Source organism: Oncorhynchus mykiss, chromosome 6, assembly GCF_057628025.1.
Source record: "Oncorhynchus mykiss isolate SJ-2025 chromosome 6, ASM5762802v1, whole genome shotgun sequence".
Classification (NCBI taxonomy): Eukaryota; Metazoa; Chordata; class Actinopteri; order Salmoniformes; family Salmonidae; genus Oncorhynchus; species Oncorhynchus mykiss.
This window is the reverse complement of record NC_143027.1, coordinates 79,897,996-79,912,009: the sequence shown is the minus strand read 5'-3', so window position 1 is coordinate 79,912,009 and position 14,014 is coordinate 79,897,996. Positions and strand designations below refer to the sequence as shown.

Here is a 14,014-nt window from a genome sequence, read left to right as displayed (position 1 = left end):
ACCTGTTGTTGGACTGAGGTCCAGTCTGTGTTTCATGTGTATGGCTATGTCCCAAATAGCACCCTATTCTCTACAGTGCACTACTCTTCACCTGGGCCAATATAGGGCAGTGCACTATATAGGGAATAGGGTGCCATTTGGAGCACAAGCTGCTGGACCTTGGGGTCTATGATTAGACAGTAACCAGTAAAAGTCAGGTGTTACCTGGAAGCTGTCACCAGTGATTTGTCCCCAAACCATAACTCTCCCCTGCAGACACCCCATCAGCCACAGTCCATAAACCCTGCTCCTACATTATAAGGAAAGATACAGCTAGAGAGACTGAACGCTCGTAACAACACTCACCCTGATACTGCAGGTCTAGATAGTTTCACAAAGTACAGAAAAGAGGATTTCATCATCATGTGTTCTTTGCTTAGGAATCTGAGAATAAAATACATAACCTGTCCTGTAATTGTAGCTTCATGTCTTCAGGAAATCATTCTAAAAAAATACTTCTGGTCTAACTCACTATGGCTGTTCCTCCCAAATTGTACCCAATTCCCTACAAAGTGCACTACTTTTGACCAGAGCCCTATGGGGCCTATGAGCCCTGGCCAAAAATAGTGAAATACATACAGAATAGGGTGTCTTCAGCTCTGAGTGTTACGGTGCGTGAATGAGGACCCAAAAGCGAATTAACTTAAACAGAGCTTCTTTAATTACCAAACATAGGTAGGCTCAGACGGACCGGCAGATTCCGACAGGACAAGACAAGGTTACAGCAAACATGACGACAGTCTGGTTCAGGCATGAAACACAACAAACAAGAATCCGACAAGGACAGGAACAAAAAACAGAGAGAGATATAGGGGACTAATCAGAGGGAAAAGGGGAACAGGTGGGAGAAGGGGTGACGAGGTAGTCAAGAGGAGACAAGGAACAGCTGGGGGAAAGCGGGGGAGAAAAGGTAACCTAACAACGACCAGCAGAGGGAGACAGGGTGAAGGGAAAGGACAGAGACAAGACACAACATGACAGTACATGACAGTACCCCCCCACTCACCGAGCGCCTCCTGGCGCACTCGAGGAGGAAACCTGGCGGCAACGGAGGAAATCCTCGATCAGCGCACGGTCCAGCACGTCCCGAGAGGGAACCCAACTCCTCTCCTCAGGACCGTACCCCTCCCAATCTACGAGGTACTGGTGACCACGGCCCCGAGGACGCATGTCCAAAATTCTACGGACCCTGTAGATGGGTGCGCCCTCGACAAGGATGGGGGGGGGGGGGGGGAAGACGAGCGGGGGCGCGAAGGACGGGCTTGATGCAGGAGACATGGAAGACCGGGTGGACGTGACGAAGGTATCGCGGAAGAAGAAGTCGAACTGCGACAGGATTAATGACCCGAGAAATACGGAACGGACCAATGAACCGCGGGGTCAACTTGCGAGAAGCCGTCTTAAGGGGAAGGTTCTGAGTGGAGAGCCAAACTCTCTGACCGCGACAATATCTAGGACTCTTAGTTCTACGCTTATTAGCAGCCCTCACAGTCTGCGTCCTATAACGGCAAAGTGCAGACCTGACCCTCTTCCAGGTGCGCTCGCAACGTTGGACAAAAGCCTGAGCGGAGGGGACGCTGGACTCGGCGAACTGAGATGAGAACAGCGGAGGCTGGTACCCGAGGCTACTCTGAAAAGGAGATAGCCCGGTCGCAGACGAAGGAAGCGAGTTGTGGGCGTATTCTGCCCAGGGGAGCTGTTCTGACCAAGACGCAGGGTTGCGAAAAGAAAGACTGCGTAAGATGCGACCAATAGTCTGATTGGCCCGTTCTGCTTGACCGTTAGACTGGGGGTGAAAGCCGGAAGAGAGACTGACGGAAGCCCCAATCAAACGGCAAAACTCCCTCCAAAATTGAGACGTGAATTGCGGACCTCTGTCCGAAACGACGTCTGACGGAAGGCCATGAATTCTGAAAATATTCTCGATGATGATTTGTGCCGTCTCTTTAGCAGAAGGAAGCTTAGCAAGGGGAATGAAATGAGCCGCCTTAGAGAACCTATCGACAACCGTAAGAATAACAGTCTTCCCCGCTGACGAAGGCAGTCCGGTGACAAAATCTAAGGCGATGTGAGACCACGGTCGAGAGGGAATAGGAAGCGGCCTGAGACGGCCGGCAGGAGGAGAGTTACCGGACTTAGTCTGCGCGCAGACCGAACAAGCAGCCACGAAACGACGCGTGTCATGCTCCCGGGTGGGCCACCAAAAACGCTGGCGAATGGAAGCAAGCGTACCCCGAACGCCAGGGTGGCCGGCTAACTTGGCAGAGTGAGCCCACTGAAGAACGGCCAGACGAGTAGGAACGGGAACGAAAAGAAGGTTCCTAGGACAAGCGCGCGGCGACGGAGTGTGAGTGAGCGCTTGTTTTACCTGCCTCTCAATTCCCCAGACAGTCAACCCGACAACACGCCCCTCAGGGAGAATCCCCTCGGGGTCAGTGGAGGCTACTGAAGAACTGAAGAGACGAGACAAAGCATCAGGCTTGGTGTTCTTAGAGCCCGGACGATAAGAAATCACGAACTCGAAACGAGCGAAAAACAGCGCCCAACGCGCCTGACGCGCATTAAGTCGTTTGGCAGAACGGATGTACTCAAGGTTCCTATGGTCAGTCCAAACGACAAAAGGAACGGTCGCCCCCTCCAACCACTGTCGCCATTCGCCTAGGGCTAACCGGATGGCGAGCAGTTCGCGGTTACCCACATCATAGTTACGTTCCGACGGCGACAGGCGATGAGAAAAATACGCGCATGGGTGGACCTTGTCGTCAGAGAGGGAGCGCTGAGAAAGAATGGCTCCCACGCCCACCTCTGACGCGTCAACCTCGACAACGAACTGTCTAGAGACGTCAGGTGTAACAAGGATAGGAGCGGATGTAAAACGATTCTTGAGGAGATCAAAAGCTCCCTGGGCGGAAACGGACCACTTAAAGCACGTCTTGACAGAAGTAAGGGCTGTGAGAGGAGCTGCCACCTGACCGAAATTACGGATGAAACGACGATAGAAGTTCGCGAAGCCGAGAAAGCGCTGCAGCTCGACGCGTGACTTAGGGACGGGCCAATCAATGACAGCTTGGACCTTAGCGGGATCCATCTTAATGCCTTCAGCGGAAATAACAGAACCGAGAAATGTGACGGAGGAGGCATGAAAAGTGCACTTCTCAGCCTTCACAAAAAGACAATTCTCTAAAAGGCGCTGGAGGACACGTCGAACGTGCTGAACATGAATCTGGAGTGACGGTGAAAAAATCAGGATATCGTCAAGGTAAACGAAAACAAAGATGTTCAGCATGTCTCTCAGGACATCATTGACTAATGCCTGAAAGACAGCTGGAGCGTTAGCGAGGCCGAAAGGAAGGACCCGGTATTCAAAGTGCCCTAACGGAGTGTTAAACGCCGTCTTCCACTCGTCCCCCTCCCTGATGCGCACGAGATGGTAAGCGTTACGAAGGTCCAACTTAGTGAAAAACCTGGCTCCCTGCAGGATCTCGAAGGCTGAAGACATAAGAGGAAGCGGATAACGATTCTTCACTGTTATGTCATTCAGCCCTCGATAATCTATGCAGGGGCGCAGAGACCCGTCCTTCTTCTTGACAAAAAAAAACCCCGCTCCGGCGGGAGAGGAGGAGGGGACTATGGTACCGGCGTCAAGAGCTACAGACAAATAATCTTCGAGAGCCTTACGTTCGGGAGCCGACAGAGAGTATAGTCTACCCCGGGGGGGGGTGGTTCCCGGAAGGAGATCAATACTACAATCATACGACCGGTGTGGAGGAAGAGAGGTGGCCCTGGACCGACTGAACACCGTGCGCAGATCGTGATATTCCTCCGGCACCCCTGTCAAATCACCAGGCTCCTCCTGTGAAGAAGAGACAGAGGAAACAGGAGGGATAGCAGACATTAAACATTTCACATGACAAGAGACGTTCCAGGAGAGGATAGAATTACTAGACCAATTAATGGAAGGATTATGACAAACTAGCCAGGGATGGCCCAAAACAACAGGTGTAAAAGGTGAACGAAAAATTAAAAAAGAAATGGTTTCACTATGATTACCAGAAACAGTGAGGGTTAAAGGTAGCGTCTCACGCTGAATCCTGGGGAGAGGACTACCATCCAGGGCGAACAAGGCCGTGGGCTCCTTTAACTGTCTGAGAGGAATGTCATGTTCCCGAGCCCAGGTCTCGTCCATAAAACAGCCCTCCGCCCCAGAGTCTATTAAGGCACTGCAGGAAGCTGACGAACCGGTCCAGCGTAGATGGACCGACAAGGTAGTGCAGGATCTTGAAGGAGAGACAGGAGTAGTAGCGCTCACCAGTAGCCCTCCGCTTACTGACGAGCTCTGGCCTTTTACTGGACATGAAGTGACAAAATGACCAGCGGAACCGCAATAGAGACCGAGGCGGTTGGTGATTCTCCGTTCCCTCTCCTTAGTCGAGATGCGGATACCTCCCAGCTGCATGGGCTCAGCACCCGAGCCGGCAGAGGAAGATGGTAGTGATGCGGAGAGGGGAGCGACGGAGAGCGCGAGCTCCTTTCCACGAGCTCGGTGACGAAGATCAACCCGTCGCTCAATGCGAATAGCGAGTTCAATCAAGGAATCCACGCTGGAAGGAACCTCCCGGGAGAGAATCTCATCCTTTACCTCTGCGCGGAGACCCTCCAGAAGACGAGCGAGCAAGGCCGGCTCGTTCCAGCCACTGGAGACAGCAAGAGTGCGAAACTCAATAGAGTAGTCTGTTATGGATCGATTGCCTTGACATAGGGAAGACAGGGCCCTGGAAGCCTCCTCCCCAAAAACAGATCGATCAAAAACCCGTATCATCTCCTCCTTAAAGTCCTGATACTGGTTAGTACACTCAGCCCTTGCCTCCCAGATTGCCGTGCCCCACTCACGAGCCCGTCCAATAAGGAGAGATATGACGTAGGCGACACGAGCAGTGCTCCTGGAGTAAGTGTTGGGCTGGAGAGAAAACACAATATCACACTGGGTGAGGAACGAGCGGCATTCAGTGGGCTCCCCAGAGTAACACGGCGGGTTATTGATTCTGGGCTCCGGAGATTCGAAAGCCCTGGAAGTGGCCGGTGGATCGAGGCGGAGATGGTGAACCTGTTCTGTGAGGTTGGAGACTTGGGTGGCCAGGGTCTCAACGGCATGTCGAGCAGCAGACACTTCCTGCTCGTGTCTGCCTAGCATTGCTCCCTGGATCCCGACGGCTGAGTGGAGAGGATCCGAAGTCGCTGGGTCCATTCTTGGTCGGATTCTTCTGTTACGGTGCGTGAATGAGGACCCAAAAGCGAATTAACTTAAACAGAGCTTCTTTAATTACCAAACATAGGTAGGCTCAGACGGACCGGCAGATTCCGACAGGACAAGACAAGGTTACAGCAAACATGACGACAGTCTGGTTCAGGCATGAAACACAACAAACAAGAATCCGACAAGGACAGGAACAAAAAACAGAGAGAGATATAGGGGACTAATCAGAGGGAAAAGGGGAACAGGTGGGAGAAGGGGTGACGAGGTAGTCAAGAGGAGACAAGGAACAGCTGGGGGAAAGCGGGGGAGAAAAGGTAACCTAACAACGACCAGCAGAGGGAGACAGGGTGAAGGGAAAGGACAGAGACAAGACACAACATGACAGTACATGACACTGAGTAAGAAGGCTATCCCTGACAACAGGCTGTATCTGGAGCTGAGTTTAAGAGTTGAGGTTTGGCCCTCCAGAGCTCTGTTAGCATGTTTCTGGTAACGTGTCCCATCCCAAGCACCTCAGCCCTCTCAGGCTCTATTGGCCGTTGCAGATTTAACAATGAGCTGAATCAATTAGCAGGAAAAGTGAGGTTTTAAAGACTGACCTCTGGGTTGGACACAGCACATACCTCTGGTAGCTACCATACTCTACTCAATAACCTACCTACTATAAAACTGAAGACCTGAGGAAGAGAGAGAGATCGAGAGATAGTGAGAGAGAGAGAGAGAGACAGAGAGAGAGAGAGAGAGAGAGAGAGAGAGAGAGAGAGAGAGAGAGAGAGCATAGCCTTGCTATTGAGAAAGGCCGCCGTAGGCAGACATGGCTCTCAAGAGAAGACAGGCAATGTGCTCACTGCCCACAAAATTAGGTGGAAACTGAGCTGCACTTCCTAACCTCCTGCCCAATGTATGACCATATTAGAGAGACATATTTCCCTCAGATTACACAGATCCACAAAGAATTCGAAAACAAATCCAATTTTGAAAAACTCCCATATCTACTGGGTGAAATTCCACAGTGTGCCATCACAGCAGCAAGATTTGTGACCTGTTGCCACGAGAAAAGGGCAACCAGTGAAGAACAAACACCATTGTAAATACAACCCATATTTATGCTTATTTATTTTATCTTGTGTCCTTTAACCATTTGTACATTATTAAAACACTGTATATATATAATATGACATTTGTAATGTCTTTATTGTTTTGAAACTTCTGTATGTGTTTTTCACTTTATATATTCACTTTATATATTATCTACCTCACTTGCTTTGGCAATGTTAACACATGTTTCCCATGCCAATAAAGCCCTTGAATTGAATTGAATTGAGAGAGAGAGAGAGAGAGGAGGATAAGAGAGAGAGAGAGAGAGAGAGAGAGAGAGAGAGAGAGAGAGAGGAGGATAAGGAGGCTGGGGGAGAAAGTAAGTAAGATAAAGAAAGACAGAGAGGTACAGAAGTTAAAGAAGTGTACTCACGCAGGTCTGTCGTGCCTGCGGCCAGTCTACTTCCTGTGCTGGTCTGCTGTAAAGACCAGCTGAGCTGAACAGAGCTGGGCAGAGCAGAGGCTGAGGCTGAGCAGAGACTGAACAGAGTAGAGCTGAGCAGAGCTGAACAGAGATAACAGAGCTGAGGAGAGTTGAGCAGAGATCGAACAGAGTAGAGTTGAAAAGAGAACAAACAGATTACCACACTACCTGTACACACACTACCTGTACCCACACTACCTGTACCCACACTACCTGTACACACATTACCTGCACACACATGACCTGTACACACATGACCTGTACCCACACTACATGTACACACACTACCTGTACACACACTACCTGTACCCACACTACCTGTACACACATTACCTGCACACACACTACCTGTACCCACACTACCTGTACCCACACTACCTGTACACACATTACCTGCACACACATGACCTGTACACACATGACCTGTACCCACACTACATGTACACACACTACCTGTACACACACTACCTGTACACACACTTCCTTGTACTCACACTACCTGTACCCACACTACCTGTACCCACACTACCTGTACACACACTTCCTTGTACTCACACTACCTGTACCCACACTACCTGTACCCACACTACCTGTACACACATTACCTGTACACACATTACCTGTACCCACACTACCTGTACACACACTACCTGTACACACATGACCTGTACCCACACTACCTGTACACACACTACCTGTACACACATGACCTGTACCCACACTACCTGTACCCATACTACCTGTACCAACACTACTTGTACCCACACTACCTGTACCCACATTACCTGTACACACATTACCTGTACCCACACTACCTGTACACACACTACCTGTACACACACAACCTATACCCACACTACTTGTACCCACACTACCTGTACCCACACTACTTGTATACACACTACCTGTACACACACTACATGTACCCACACTACCTGTACCCACACTACCTGTACACACACTACATGTACCCACACTTCCTTGTACTCACACTACCTGTACCCACACTACCTGTACCCACACTTCCTTGTACTCACACTACCTGTACCCACACTTCCTTGTACTCACACTACATGTACCCACACTACCTGTACTCACACTACCTGTAAATAGCCTAATAGATGCACTAATATCAAGAACCAGCACCTCTCTGAAGTAGCCTAATAATGAAATGTTGCTGTTTTTCATCTATATACAGTGCCTTGCGAAAGTATTCGGCCCCCTTGAACTTTGCGACCTTTTGCCACATTTCAGGCTTCAAACATAAAGATATAAAACTGTATTTTTTTGTGAAGAATCAACAGCAAGTGGGACACAATCATGAAGTGGAACGACATTTATTGGATATTTCAAACTTTTTTAACAAATCAAAAACTGAAAAATTGGGCGTGCAAAATTATTCAGCCCCTTTACTTTCAGTGCAGCAAACTCTCTCCAGAAGTTCAGTGAGGATCTCTGAATGATCCAATGTTGACCTAAATGACTAATGATGATAAATACAATTCACCTGTGTGTAATCAAGTCTCCGTATAAATGCACCTGCACTGTGATAGTCTCAGAGGTCCGTTAAGCCATTTCTTAAAGATATCCATAAAAAGTGTTGTTTAAAGTTTGCCACAAGCCACCTGGGAGACACACCAAACATGTGGAAGAAGGTGCTCTGGTCAGATGAAACCAAAATTGAACTTTTTGGCAACAATGCAAAACGTTATGTTTGGCGTAAAAGCAACACAGCTCATCACCCTGAACACACCATCCCCACTGTCAAACATGGTGGTGGCAGCATCAAGGTTTGGGCCTGCTTTTCTTCAGCAGGGACAGGGAAGATGGTTAAAATTGATGGGAAGATGGATGGAGCCAAATACAGGACCATTCTGGAAGAAAACCTGATGGAGTCTGCGAAAGACCTGAGACTGGGACGGAGATTTGTCTTCCAACAAGACAATGATCCAAAACATAAAGCAAAATCTACAATGGAATGGTTCAAAAATAAACATATCCAGGTGTTAGAAGTCAAAGTCCAGACCTGAATCCAATCGAGAATCTGTGGAAAGAACTGAAAACTGCTGTTCACAAATGCTCTCCATCCAACCTCACTGAGCTCGAGCTGTTTTGCAAGGAGGAATGGGGAAAAAATTCAGTCTCTCGATGTGCAAAACTGATAGAGACATACCCCAAGCGACTTACAGCTGTAATCGCAACAAAGTATTAACTTAAGGGGGCTGAATAATTTTGCACGCCCAATTTTTCAGTTTTTGATTTGTTAAAAAAATTTGAAATATCCAATAAATGTCGTTCCACTTCATGATTGTGTCCCACTTGTTGTTGATTCTTCACAAAAAAATACAGTTTTATATCTTTATGTTTGAAGCCTGAAATATGGCAAAAGGTCGCAAAGCTCAAGGGGGCCGAATACTTTCGCAAGGCACTGTACAGTGGGGCAAAAAAAGTATTTAGTCAGCCACCAATTGTGCAAGTTCTCCCACTTAAAAAGATGAGAGAGACCTGTAATTTTCATCATAGGTACACGTCGACTATGACAGACAAAATGAGGAAAAAAATCCAGAAAATCACATTGTAAGATTTTTAATGAATTTATTTGCAAATAAGTATTTGGTCACCTACAAACAAGCAAGATTTCTGGCTCTCACAGACCTGTAACTGTGGAGGACAGAGGCTCCTCTGTCCTCCACTCGTTACCTGTATTAATGGCACCTGTTTGAACTTGTTATCAATATAAAGACACCTGTCCACAACCTCAAACTGTCACACTCCAAACTCCACTATGGCCAAGACCAAAGAGTTGTCAAAGGACACCAGAAACAAAATTGTAGACATGCACCAGGCTGGGAAGACTGAATCTGCAATAGGTAAGCGGTTTGGTTTGAAGAAATCAACTGTGGGAGCAATTATTAGGAAATGGAAGACATACAAGACCACTGATAATCTCCCTCGATCTGGGGCTCCACGCAAGATCTCACCCCGTAGGGTCAAAATGATCACAAGAACGGTGAGCAAAAATCCCGGAACCACAAGGGGGGACCTAGTGAATGACCTGCAGAGAGCTGGGACCAAAGTAACAAAGCCCACCATCAGTAACACACTACGCCGCCAGGGACTCAAATCCTGCAGTGCCAGACGTGTCCCCCTGCTTAAGCCAGTACATGTCCAGGCCCGTCTGAAGTTTGCTAGAGAGCATTTGCATGATCCAAAAGAAGATTGGCAGAATGTCATATGGTCAGGTGAAACCAAAATACAACTTTTTGGTAAAAACTCAACTCGTCGTGTTTGGAGGACAAAGAATGCCGAGTTGCATCCAAAGAACACCATACCTACTGTGAAGCATGGGGGTGGAAACATCATGCTTTGGGGCTGTTTTTCTGCAAAGGGACTAGGACGACTGATCCGTGTAAAGGAAAGAATGAATGGGGCCATGTATCGTGAGATTTTGAGTGAAAACCTCCTTCCATCAGCAAGGGCATTGAAGATGAAACGTGGCTGGGTCTTTCAGCATGACAATGATCCCAAACACACCGCACGGGCAACGAAGGAGTGGCTTCGTAAGAAGCATTTCAAGGTCCCGGAGTGGCCTAGCCAGTCTCCAGATCTCAACCCCATAAAAAATCTTTGGAGGGAGTTGAAAGTCCGTGTTGCCCAGCAACAGCCCCAAAACGTCACTGCTCTAGAGGAGATCTGCATGGAGGAATGGGCCAAAATACCAGCAACAGTGTGTGAAAACCTTGTGAAGAGTTACAGAAAATGTTTGACCTCTGTCATTGCCAACAAAGGGTATATAACAAAGTATTGAGATAAACTTTTGTTATTGACCAAATACTTATTTTCCACCATAATTTGCAAATAAATTCATGAAAAATCCTACAATGTGATTTTCTGGATTTTTTTTCTCATTTTGTCTGTCATAGTTGAAGTGTACCTATGATGAAAATTACAGGCCTCTCTCATCTTTTTAAGTGGGAGAACTTGCACATTGGTGGCTGACTAAATACTTTTTTGCCCCACTGTATGTCAATATACGGTCCCACAGTTGAGAGTGCATGTCAGAGCAAAAACCAAGCCATGAGGTTGAAGGAATTTTCTGTAGAGCTCCGAGACAGGATTGTGTCGAGGCAAAGATCTGGGCAAGGGTACCAAAACATTTCTGCAACATTGAAGTCCCCCCCCCAAGAACACAGTGATTTCCATCATTCTTAAATGGAAGAAGTTTGGAACCACCAAGCCTCTTCCTACAGCTGGCCGCCCAAACTGAGCAATTAGGGGAGAAGGGCCTTGGTCAGCGAGATAGTCACCCTGACAGAGCTCTAGAGTTCCTCTGTGGAGATGGGAGAACCTTCCAGAATGACAATCATTCCTACAGCACTTCACCAATCAGGCCTTTATCGTAGAGTGGCCAGACAGAAGCCACTCCTCAGGCACATGACAGTCTGCTTGGAGTTTGCCAAAAGGCACCTAAAGGACTCTCAGACCATGAGAAACAAGATTCTCTGGTCTGATGAAACCAAGATTGAACTCTTTGGCCTGAATGCCAAGCATCACATCTGGAAGAAACCTGGACCATCCCTACGGTGAAGCATGTTAGTGGCAGCATCATGCTGTGGGGATGTTTTTCTGCGGCAGGGACTGGGAGACTAGTCAGGATCGAGGGAAAGATGAACAGTGAAAAGTACAAAGAGATCCTTGATGAAAACCTGCTCCAGAGCGCTCAGGACCTCAGACTGGGGCAATGATATATGGTGCTGTGTGTTTACAGTAGCCTACATCATTATTGGCTTTAAAGCTGTCAAGGCATCTTGTGATGTGCTTTGTTAACATGTGGATAACTTTTTATTGCAAAAAATAACAACACTGTTTCAATGCCACATAAATATTAAAAACCTTGACCATAAAAGATAACTAGAGCAGAAAACATTGAAATATCACAACCACACACACACACACACACACACACACACACACACACGCTGGGTCCTGACTGACACCTAATCAATGAGATGTTTATGACCACCAGTTGAGTTCAGCAGATGAGAGGGAGGCAGAAACTCCTCAGCATTCTCCCTCTCGCCACGAGAGCCCTCGTCATTCTAACTAACTTTAAAGTGACACAGGAGTTGACATTTGAAACAATGCTAAAGCGTTTAAGTGAGGGGGCATTTGGTGGGAAAGGGGGAGAGAGATGCTGCGCTGCGCTGGTCGTTGAAAGAGCATGCTAATGTACGAATGACTTTCCAGGAGCAGACCAGGAGAAAATCAGCTATTTCTTCATGTTTATAGCTTGTTTACCGACTGACAGACAAAAACAGAGAGATAGAGAGAGATACAGAGAGAAATACAGAGAGAGAGAGAGAGAGAGATACAGAGAGAGTGTCCTTTAACCATTTGTACATTGTTAAAACACTGTATATATATAATATGACATTTGTAATGTCTTTATTGTTTTGAAACTTCTGTATGTGTAATGTTTACTGTTCATTTTGATTGTTTTTCACTTTATATATTATCTACCTCACTTGCTTTGGCAATGTTAACACATGTTTCCCATGCCAATAAAGCCCTTGAATTGAATTGAATTGAGAGAGAGAGAGAGAGAGAGAGAGAGAGAGAGAGAGAGAGAGAGAGAGAGAGAGAGAGAGAGAGAAAGAGAGAGCGAGAGAGAGAGAGAGAGAGAGAGAGAGAGAGAGAGAGAAACAGGGGGGAACAGAAGGGGGAGTTTTGGGACGAGGGTTGGTGATGAACGGGGTACTCTCTCCCTCTCGCTCTCTCCCTCTCTCTCTCTCTCCCTCTCTGTCTCCCTCTCTTTCCACCAGTGACAGCTGAGTGGCTGGGAGCTAATTGCTGTTGCGTGAGGTCAGAGAGACATTTATCTGACTGAGCTAGCCTTCCCTGCTAGCCCACAACAGACAGACAGACGGACAGGGAGGATGTTGCACAGCTCACACTACAGAGAGGAGAGACTGGCTGCTAAAGCACTGACTAACTGAGAAGTCCCAGGGACATGCACACACATACATACACTCTTTCTATCTCTCTCTCTCTCTCTCTCTCTCTCTCACACACACACATACATCCACATACCCACAGACTCCTCTGACACTCACACCTACACACACACAGCTTGTGTGTAAGTAATCAGGAGCAGTGGGATCACAGTAACTCTAAAGCTTCTAAGGAAGAGGAACGCCACTAACTGTTTCATCTCTGGACGCTCAATACTAATGTAAGTTTTTATTACAACTTTATTCAACTCATCTCTAGTCGTTCTCTTTATATTTACATTTTATTGAACCAGCCAATTCAGTTAAGAACTGCTCTGCAGTAAGAAAACATTTAAGAAATATATTAGGAAATGAATTAAGAGTTGTTGGATTATTTGTGATTTAGTGAATTGATGAGTGAATGTGTGTATAGGAGCTCAGAGTTTGGTGAGGTTTCTGTTTATCTGCTGAGACTCACTGAAAGTCTACAGACATGTTGCAGACAGATACAGATATTACAGATAGAGGTTAGAGATATATATATAAATATAGAGATGGCAGCTCTAGGATATTTCCATCTATCCACACACAGCTAAAGGAGAGTTCATTTCAGTTTCCTTTTTTTACTTTATTCAAGAACTTGAACTCGCATCTTGAGCTGGCATCTTTTGAGAATCACATCTTGAGCTGGCATCTTTTGAGAATCACATCTTGAGCTGGCATCTTTTGAGAATCACATCTTGAGCTGGCATCTTTTGAGAATCACATCTTGAGCTGGCATCTTTTGAGAATCACATCTTGAGCTGGCATCTTTTGAGAATCACATCTTGAGCTGGCATCTTTTGAGAATCACATCTTGAGCTGGCATCTTTTGAGAATCACATCTTGAGGATGCACAGCTTCCATTTCCATTTCCAGACAACTCTGTCTGAGACAAATGACAACAACAAGGTAGCAGAGACCGATAGAGCCATTGACAACACAATCTATGAAATCAGACATATCACAATCAGTGTTGTTGCTAACTGAATAGGTTTTGAAAGCACAGATCAGTAAGGTACAGTACAGTAGGCAGTAGACTGGGCTGGGGACAGTTTGGTAAACGACTACACACTGGGATTAAGAGGGACCGGCTACTAGAGCAAGGTTACAAACCTAAAGCAGATGTCCAGTGTTACATTCAGCACTGCAGCTCAACTCTTCACTTTA

General features: G+C 47.0%; 2 protein-coding genes across 2 annotated transcripts in view; one reads left to right on the top strand and one right to left on the bottom strand.

The window, feature by feature from the left end:
• LOC110506788 (protein FAM227B) overlaps window positions 1–14,014 on the bottom strand; it is a 93,060-nt gene that overhangs the window by 19,181 nt on the left and 59,865 nt on the right. The window lies entirely within an intron of this gene.
• LOC110518431 (fibroblast growth factor 7) overlaps window positions 12,626–14,014 on the top strand; it is a 40,874-nt gene continuing 39,485 nt past the window's right edge. The window contains exon 1 of the mRNA XM_090238981.1: window positions 12,626–13,047. The gene's annotated coding sequence lies outside the window, so the exon portion shown is untranslated. The remainder of the gene's footprint in view (window positions 13,048–14,014) is intronic.